This window comes from Procambarus clarkii, unplaced genomic scaffold, assembly GCF_040958095.1.
Source record: "Procambarus clarkii isolate CNS0578487 unplaced genomic scaffold, FALCON_Pclarkii_2.0 HiC_scaffold_102, whole genome shotgun sequence".
Lineage (NCBI taxonomy): Eukaryota > Metazoa > Arthropoda > Malacostraca > Decapoda > Cambaridae > Procambarus > Procambarus clarkii.
This window is the reverse complement of record NW_027189135.1, coordinates 255304-263836: the sequence shown is the minus strand read 5'-3', so window position 1 is coordinate 263836 and position 8533 is coordinate 255304. Positions and strand designations below refer to the sequence as shown.

Below are 8533 nucleotides of genomic sequence, written 5' to 3'. Positions count from 1 at the left end.
AAACAAGCATAATCTAATCTCCCTTCCCTCAGATGAGGAGAGGGCTCGCCCAGCAGTTGAACATCTTCATGTTCAACATGTTCATCTTCATGTTCAGATTGTTACCATCCCTATCCCCAGTTTCCTGGAGTGCTGCTATGTTAATATTCTCTCTAAGAGTATAATAGTGTACATCCACCGCTCTAGTTTTTAATCCATTAACGTTCCAAGATAATATTATCAATCTACTTTCATCCATGAACTCCGTAATATTTTTTCTTTCTCCTCACTTGCACAACTACTACTAACATCGAAGGTAATAGTATTCATATCTATTTTCTTTGTTATTTCTGTATACCTTTTTACTTTAACGAAGGTACCCCCCAGGTGTAGGGAGGAATGATCTTTTCCAGGTATATTTTGAAAATCAGCATCGTTTTGCCACGTACCGCTTCGGTGGGTAGGCGGTTCCATGAGTTAATAACTCTGTGGGTGAAAAAGTATCTCCTGTAACTGGTAACTGGCTATTCAGACCAAGGCCTTCGGGTAGATGTAGTTTACATGGACCTGAACAACGGTCGTAGTCTGCTGTCTGCTCTGTGTCGAGGCTGTAGCGTCTTGGGTCGATTAGAACTGTACACGCCGAGTGCTACATTCTTGACTGGAGATTGTACTGTGTGCTATTCGATTGATTGATGAAGATTAAGCCACTCAAGAGGTGACACGGGCATGAATACCCCGTAAGTGGTGGCCCTTTTGAGCCATTACCAGTATCAAGAGCTGATACTGGAGATCTGTGGAGGTGCGACTGCACCCTGCGTGACGGGAGATGTCTCCCGTGTGGTGTGTGCTATTCTAATTTATTTATAAAGATTAAGCCACCCAAGAGGTGGCACGGGCATGAATAGCCCGTAATGTGCTATTCTCAAGTCGCTTGCTTATGTACGGTGACGACACCTCACAGTAAGATATAGAAGGGTGGAAAACCGTTACCTGTAAATAGGGATAGGATTAATGCTTGTGTAATTAGTTATGCCATTATGATGATGAGATAATGGAGTATATGGATTACTCGATCACTACATCACCTTCAACTATTACTAGGGGAACTATTCCATGGTCCAGCGATTTTCTGAAAAGGAGTTTCACTGGCAAGCATAGTGAATTAAGAGCATAAGAATAAAGGTAACTGCAGAAGGCCTATTGGCCCATACGAGGCAGCTCCTATCTATAACCACCCAAACCCACTCATATACATGTCCAACCCACGCTTGAAACAATCGAGGGACCCCACCTCCACCACGTTACGCGGCAATTGGTTCCACAAATCAACAACCCTGTTGTCAAACCAGTATTTACCCAAGTCTTTCCTAAATCTAAACTTATCCAATTTATACCCATTGTTTTGTGTTCTGTCATGTGTTGATACTTTTAATACCCTACTAATATCCCCTTTGTTATGTCCATTCATCCACTTGTAAACCTCTATCATATCACCCCTAACTCTTCGCTTTTCCAGTGAATGCAATTTAAGCTTTGTTAATCTTTCTTCATATAAAAGATTTCTATTTTGGGGAATTAACTTAGTCACCCTACTCTAGACACGTTCAAGTGAATTTATATTCATTCTATAATATGGCGACCAAAACTGAACTGCATAATGTAAATGGGGCCTAACCAGAGCAAGATATAGCTGAAGAACCACACCAGGTGTCTTGTTACTAACACTTCGATTAATAAATCCCAGTGTCCTATTTGCCTTATTACGAGCATTCATGCATTGATCCTTTTGTTTTAAATTCTTACTAATCATAACTCCCAGATCCCTTTCACAATCCGACTTCGCAATCTCAACACCATCTAGCTCGTATCTTGTAACTATCATCATTACCTAGTCTCAAAACTTTACATTTATCAGCATTAAACTGCATCTGTCAATCTTTTGACCATTTCAAAACCCTATTTAGATCAACTTGAAGTGATAGTGAGTCTTCTTCCGTGTTAATTTCCCTACCTATTTTTGTATCATCTGCAAATTTGCAAAAGTTGCTACTCAACATAAGAACACAAGAACACAAGAACAAAGGCAACTGCAGAAGGCCCACCGGCCCATACGAGGCAGCTCCTACCTACAACCACCCAATTAATTTGCCAGTTCCTTTACGACTTGGGACTTAAATCCATTTACACTTTGGGCTTCTGAGTCTTTTAGTTTGTCAATGCTCTTCCTGATCGTGTCACGTGTAATTGGTATTTCTCTTAATTCATTCTCCTTACCTCCGACAAACATTTGTGTTGGTGATGGGATGTCATTCACGCTTTCTAGTGTGAACACTGATGTTAGGTATTCATTGAGAGTGTTTGCCGCCCTTTTATGATACAACTTAAAATTGTTAGTCTCATCTTTTATGGGTCCTACGGAGTCAGTTCTTTGTTTGGGTTTTACTTCGTATATACTTGCCCGAAACGCTATGCGTATTAGTGGCTTTAGGTATTGTATTTTAAATTTTAAAATTTTGCCCCGAGGTGCGAGTTTATTGGGAGTACTTAGCTGTATCATTAGCAAGGTAATTAACTATAGTTTGCTGTCCTCCGTCCTTTAACAAATCCATTGACCCCTCCCCTAACCTGCCTATTTTGTGCAATAGTCGGTTTAGGATGATCCTTTCAAGCATCTTCCAAGTGCATTACATGAGACTGATAGGTCTATAATTGCCAGGGTCATTGGGTTTCGGTATTTGGACCATTATTGCATGTTTCCATTGTGTGGGCAACACTCCACATAGGAATGACTTGTTAAACAGGTGGAGTAGTGGATTGCCAGACACTTCACACAGTGCATTGAGTATGTCGTAGGTGACGCCATCTTCACCAGGTGCTGTACTTTTACCCTTTTCATAGCCCCCTTTACTTCCTTGGCTGTAATTGGTTCCCCATACTCGTCATCACTAGATTGTGCTCTTTTTATCCTAATCCTTCTGTCATTATGTCGGAGGAGCTGTTCCCTGCTTACTTCTGCAGGGAGGGAGGAGGATGATGCTGCATCACTCCACTTGTGAATTAGTTCTTCAGCCTTACCCTGGGGGTCGTTGTGAGCCGCAGGCCGGGCTCTGCTCCCCTTAGCTACCTTAATTTTTGCCCACACTTGTCTTGCAGACGTTTCTCTTCCAATAGAGCTAGTGAACTCTAGTCATTGTCTTTCCCTTTGTAACTCATCTGCAATGTATGTACCTTTACCTGACTAAAAAATCTAATCTAAATCTATATCTAATCTATATGCTTAGATATATGCAAATGAGAGTAATAGAGCGAAACCTTTAAAATACTGAACAATTTGGAGGATATTGATTCATACAATTTCTTCAAAAGGTCAGATGCAACACGAACAAGGAGCAAAGGTTTCAAGCTCAACAAGCCACTGTGTAGGAGTGACAACAAATGCTTTTTAACCCATACGATTATGATCATGGCAATAAGGTTTCTAAAACAGAAGGCATTCTTCCAAAGCCAGACACTGTACTATGTTCCTCGCCCTAACCTAGTCACTCAGTATTATTCACTCATTTATCTATGTCTTGTCTATTTATGTCTTAAAGGTTACAAGACGTACATTAGTCAATACAATTGGTGCTTAAAATGTTAAGGATCTCTTGTGAAACACGGGTATTAATAAAAAAATTTATTATGTAAAATAAATAAAAAAGGCCCAAGGGCCATGAAGTAACAAGAATGCAAGGCCGGCACAAGCTGGCGTAAGTAGAGAAGACGGAAGATTCTTCATATTAAAAGACCCTGCTTCTCCAAGATGGCAGTCACACCCTGCTTGCCCTGGACAATCACCATATGGAGGACTGTTTACTGTGAAGGGAAGTCCACAAATGCAATGCCAGCATGAGTCAGTCTTGAAGGGTAAACGATGATGGCACCCTCACAGTAACACAAAAGCCGAGCAAGCCCAGTGAGGAAGACCTGTTGATGGGAAGGAGGAGAATCATTAGTCACAACAAAATCCACATAGAAACAAAGGAGAGAAAAAAAATAAAGTGGATGTCTTCTTTTTGTATAGACATAATAAATATTGCCATTTGGCTATGTATTTATATGATATATAATAGAATACAGCATAAAACAAAATAAGAAGGGTGATAGGAGAAGAAAAGATTAGTGTTCAGTGAGAATCCACAAGGTCTTCTCTGAATACTCTATTTTCTTCAAGGCTGTGGGTCCCTACAATTGCACCAGAGGTGGTACACACCCCTATTATTATTTAAACAGGTGAGTACACACACGGTGTTAGCAAACTTAGCCTCCAAACACACACACACACATGGTATCAGCAAACTTAGCCTCCAAATACACACATGGTATCATCAAGCTTAGCCTCTAAACACACACACACACATGGTATCAGCAAACTTAGCCTCCAAACACACACACACACACATGGTATCAGCAAGCTTAGCCTCCAAATACACACATGGTATCATCAAGCTTAGCCTCTAAACACACACACACACACATAAGCGGTATCAGCAAGCTTAGCCTCCAAACACACACACACACACACACACATACATGGTATCAGCAAGCTTAGCCTCCAAACACACACACACACACACACACATACATGGTATCAGCAAGCTTAGCCTCCAAACACACACACACATGGTATCAGCAAGCTTAGCCTCCAAATACACACATGGTATCATCAAGCTTAGCCTCTAAACACACACACACACATGGTATCAGCAAGCTTAGCCTCTAAACACACACACATACATGGTATCAGCAAGCTTAGCCTCCAAACACACACACACATGGTATCAGCAAGCTTAGCCTCCAAATACACACATGGTATCATCAAGCTTAGCCTCTAAACACACACACACACATGGTATCAGCAAGCTTAGCCTCCAAACACACACACACATATGGTATCAGCAAACTTAGCCTCCAAATACACACATGGTATCATCAAGCTTAGCCTCTAAACACACACACACACATGGTATCAGCAAGCTTAGCCTCCAAACACACACACACACATGGTATCAGCAAGCTTAGCCTCCAAACACACACACACACACACACATGGTATCAGCAAGCTTAGCCTCCAAACACACACACACACATGGTATCAGCAAGCTTAGCCTCCAAACACACACACACAGAAAATGGGGACATTGAAACAGTTGATAAACTTGATTTCAAGAGAGAGAGGTCACTATGGGGAACTTCAATTTTTTTTAATAAGTAATTAGGCAGACTTGTTGCTAGACAGGGAAGTAAATTAAATGTATGCCAAATTTTGCAAAATATACAATGAAGGCACACAAACATTCATACCAAAACAGAGATGCAGGGCCAGAAAACAGGATTGGTTCAACAGAAATTGAGAGAGGGCCACAGACCAAAAGACACAAAAATGGAATGAAAGACATTGAAAAACTACAAGCAGATGTCAACAAAGTTTTCGATTGGGCAGCAGAAAATAACATGATGTTTAACAGTGATAAATTTCAGGTACTCAGGTACGGCAAAAATGAGGATCTGAAACATAATACAGGGTGCAAAACACAATCGAATCTTCCCATAGTAGAAAAACAGCATGTCAAGGATTTGGGAATAATGATGTCCGACGATCTAACGTTTGGGAGCATAACCAAGCAAATATTGCGTCGGCCAGAAAAATGATCGGATGGATTATGAGAACTTTCAAATCCAGGGATCCCATCACAATGGTTGTACTCTTCAAGTCACTTATGTTGTCCTGTCTCGAGTACTGCTCAGTATTCACTTTCCCCTTCAGAGCACGGTTGCACGGTTGTTCCTGCCGGAACAACCGTGGACATCTTCAGGAGAAAACTGGACTGTTTTCTAAGAGAAGTTCCGGATCAGCCGGGATGTTGTGGGTATGTGGCCCTGCGGGCCGCTCCAAGCAACAGCCTGGTGGACCAAACTCTCACAAGTCGAGCCTGGCCTCGGGCCGGGCTTGGGGGGTAGAAGAGCAGAACCCCATCAAGCAGGTATCAAAATAGAAAGAAGCCAAACCCCCAATCATACCAGCGATACAAAGATGCGAGAAACAACTATACAGCAGTAAGGGAAGAGGCAGAAAGAAATTTTTAAAAAGGGATAATGGATAAATGTAAAACAGAACTGGGCCTATTCTACAAATTCATAAACAACAAATTGCAGGTAAAGGATAATATCCAGAGGTTGAAAATAGGAAACAGATTCACAGAAAATGATAATGCAATGTCTGAAACATTAAACCAAAAGTTCCAAAGTGTGTTTATACAAAATGAAATCTTAAGAGAACCAGACACAATAAGAATTTCTGAGAACATCATAGAGCGTATAGAGGTGTCTAGAGATGAAGTGGAAAATATGCTAAAGTAGCTAAGTAAGAACAAAGCAGTTGGTCCAGAGGGAGTTTCACCATGGGTTCTGAGAGAATGTGCATCTGAGCTCAGCCTTCCACTTCACCTGATCTTTCAGGCATCCCTGTGTACAGGAGTCATAGCAAACATGTGGAAAAAGGCTAACATAGTTCCAATCTACAAAAGTGGCAACAGGGAAGACCCCACCTCTCTCAGTTATAGACCTGAATCATTGACAAGTGTAACAGTGAAAGGATTGAAAACAAAAAAAAAATAATAAAAACTAAATGGGTAGAACACCTTGAGAGAAATTATATAATATCACACAGACAGTATTGTTTTCGATCTGGAAGATCCTGTGTATCGAATTTACTCAGTTTCTATGATTGAGCCACAGAGATTTTAAAGGAAAAAGGTAGTTGGGTCGACTGCATCTATCTAGACATAAAAAAGGCTTTCGACAGAGTTCCACATAAGAGGTTGTTCTGGAAACTAGAAAATTTTGGATGGGTGACAGGTAAGCTTCTAACATGGATGAAAAATTTTCTGACTGATAGAAAAATGAGGGCAGTAATCAGAGGCAATCGGACTGGAGAAGTGTCACAAGTGGAGTACCACAGTACATGCACCAGAAATGTTCATTGTCTACATAAATGATCTACCAGTTGGAATACAGAATTATATAAACATGTTTGCTGATGATGCTAAGATAATGGGATGGATAAGAAATTTAGATGATTGTCATGCCCTTCAAGAAGACCTGGACAAAATAAGTATATGGAGCACCACTTGGCAAATGAAATTTAATGTGAATAAATGCCATGTTATGGAATGTGGAATAGAACATAGATCCCACACAACCTACAAATTATGTGAGAAATCTTTATATAATTCTGATAAAAGAAAGAGGTCTAGGGTTGATTCTAGATAGAAAACTATCACTTGAGGCCCACATAAAGAACGTTGTGTGAGGAGCCTATGCCACGCTTTCTAACTTCAGAATTTTGTTTAAATACATGGATGGCGAAATACTAAAGAAATTGTTCACGAGTTTTGCTCGGCCAAGGCTAGAATATGCAGCGGTTGTGTGGTGCCCATATCTTAAGAAGCACATCAACAAACTGGAAAAGGTGCAAAGACATGCTACTAAGTGGCTCCCAGAACTAAAGGGCAAGAGCTATGTGGAGAGGTCAGAGGCATTAAATATGCCAAAACTAGAAGACAACAAAAAGAGGTGATAAAATCACTATGTACAAAATAGTAACAGGAATTGATAAAATCAATAGGGAAGATTTCCCGAGACCTGGAACTTCAAGAACAAAAGGTCATAGATTTAAACTAACTAAACAAAGATGCCAAAGAAATATAAAAAAATTTCCTTTCGCATACAGAGTGGTACACGGTTGGAACAAGTTAAGTGAGAAGGTGGTGGCGGCCAAGACCGTCAGTAGTTTCAAAGCATTATGTGACAAAGAGTGCTGGGTAGACGGGACACCACGAGCGTAGCTCTAATCCTGTAACTACACTTAGGTAACTACATTTGGTGTCAGCAAGCTTACCGTCGAAACACAGACAAACAGCCTGCCTATTATTCAAGGCCTTCTCTGAGTACTCTCTATTTTCTTCTCTGAGGCTATGGGTCCCTAATCTTGCACCAGAGGTGGTACAACTTTTAAGTTTTTAACTACTGCACTGAGCACCTGATTTTGGCAAAGACTTCTTAGTGCAATTGTCAAGGACATAGTTCTGGTATTTTTTTGTTTATAAATATTCAGGTATAGTTAATGTCAAAATGTTTCAAAACTCAACAATTTATATTTCAAAACAAAAAAAGTAATGAAAACATTACAAAACATTAAAATATAGCCTAATTAATTAATTAATAAAATAGCACAACTCTCAGAATGTCTAAAGGTGCTTTGAGCAATGAAGTAGTAAATTTTATATATATAATATTATATATATAATATATATTTACCTGTGACTACTGCTTAGCAAAAATTTGATTTCTGTGAAAATTGGTCTCGTCATTGCTAGGAGATATTTTAAGACCATGATTTGCTGTGGATGGCACTGTAGTCTTCAAGTCATCAATCTAAAAATAGAGGTAATCTTTTAAAATGTAAATTTTGTATAAAAAAAATGCAAAAATAAATTGCAAGAATAATATG

At 39.9% G+C, this 8533-nt stretch overlaps 1 long non-coding RNA gene across 1 annotated transcript in view; it reads right to left on the bottom strand.

Moving 5' to 3' along the window:
- Window positions 1-3643: 3643 nt before the first annotated feature.
- Window positions 3644-8533, bottom strand: part of LOC138360228 (uncharacterized) — an 8254-nt gene continuing 3364 nt past the window's right edge. Inside the window, exons 2-3 of the long non-coding RNA XR_011226241.1 lie at window positions 8341-8457; window positions 3644-3948 (exon numbers count right to left, since the gene is read on the bottom strand). This is a non-coding gene — a long non-coding RNA (uncharacterized lncRNA). The remainder of the gene's footprint in view (window positions 3949-8340; window positions 8458-8533) is intronic.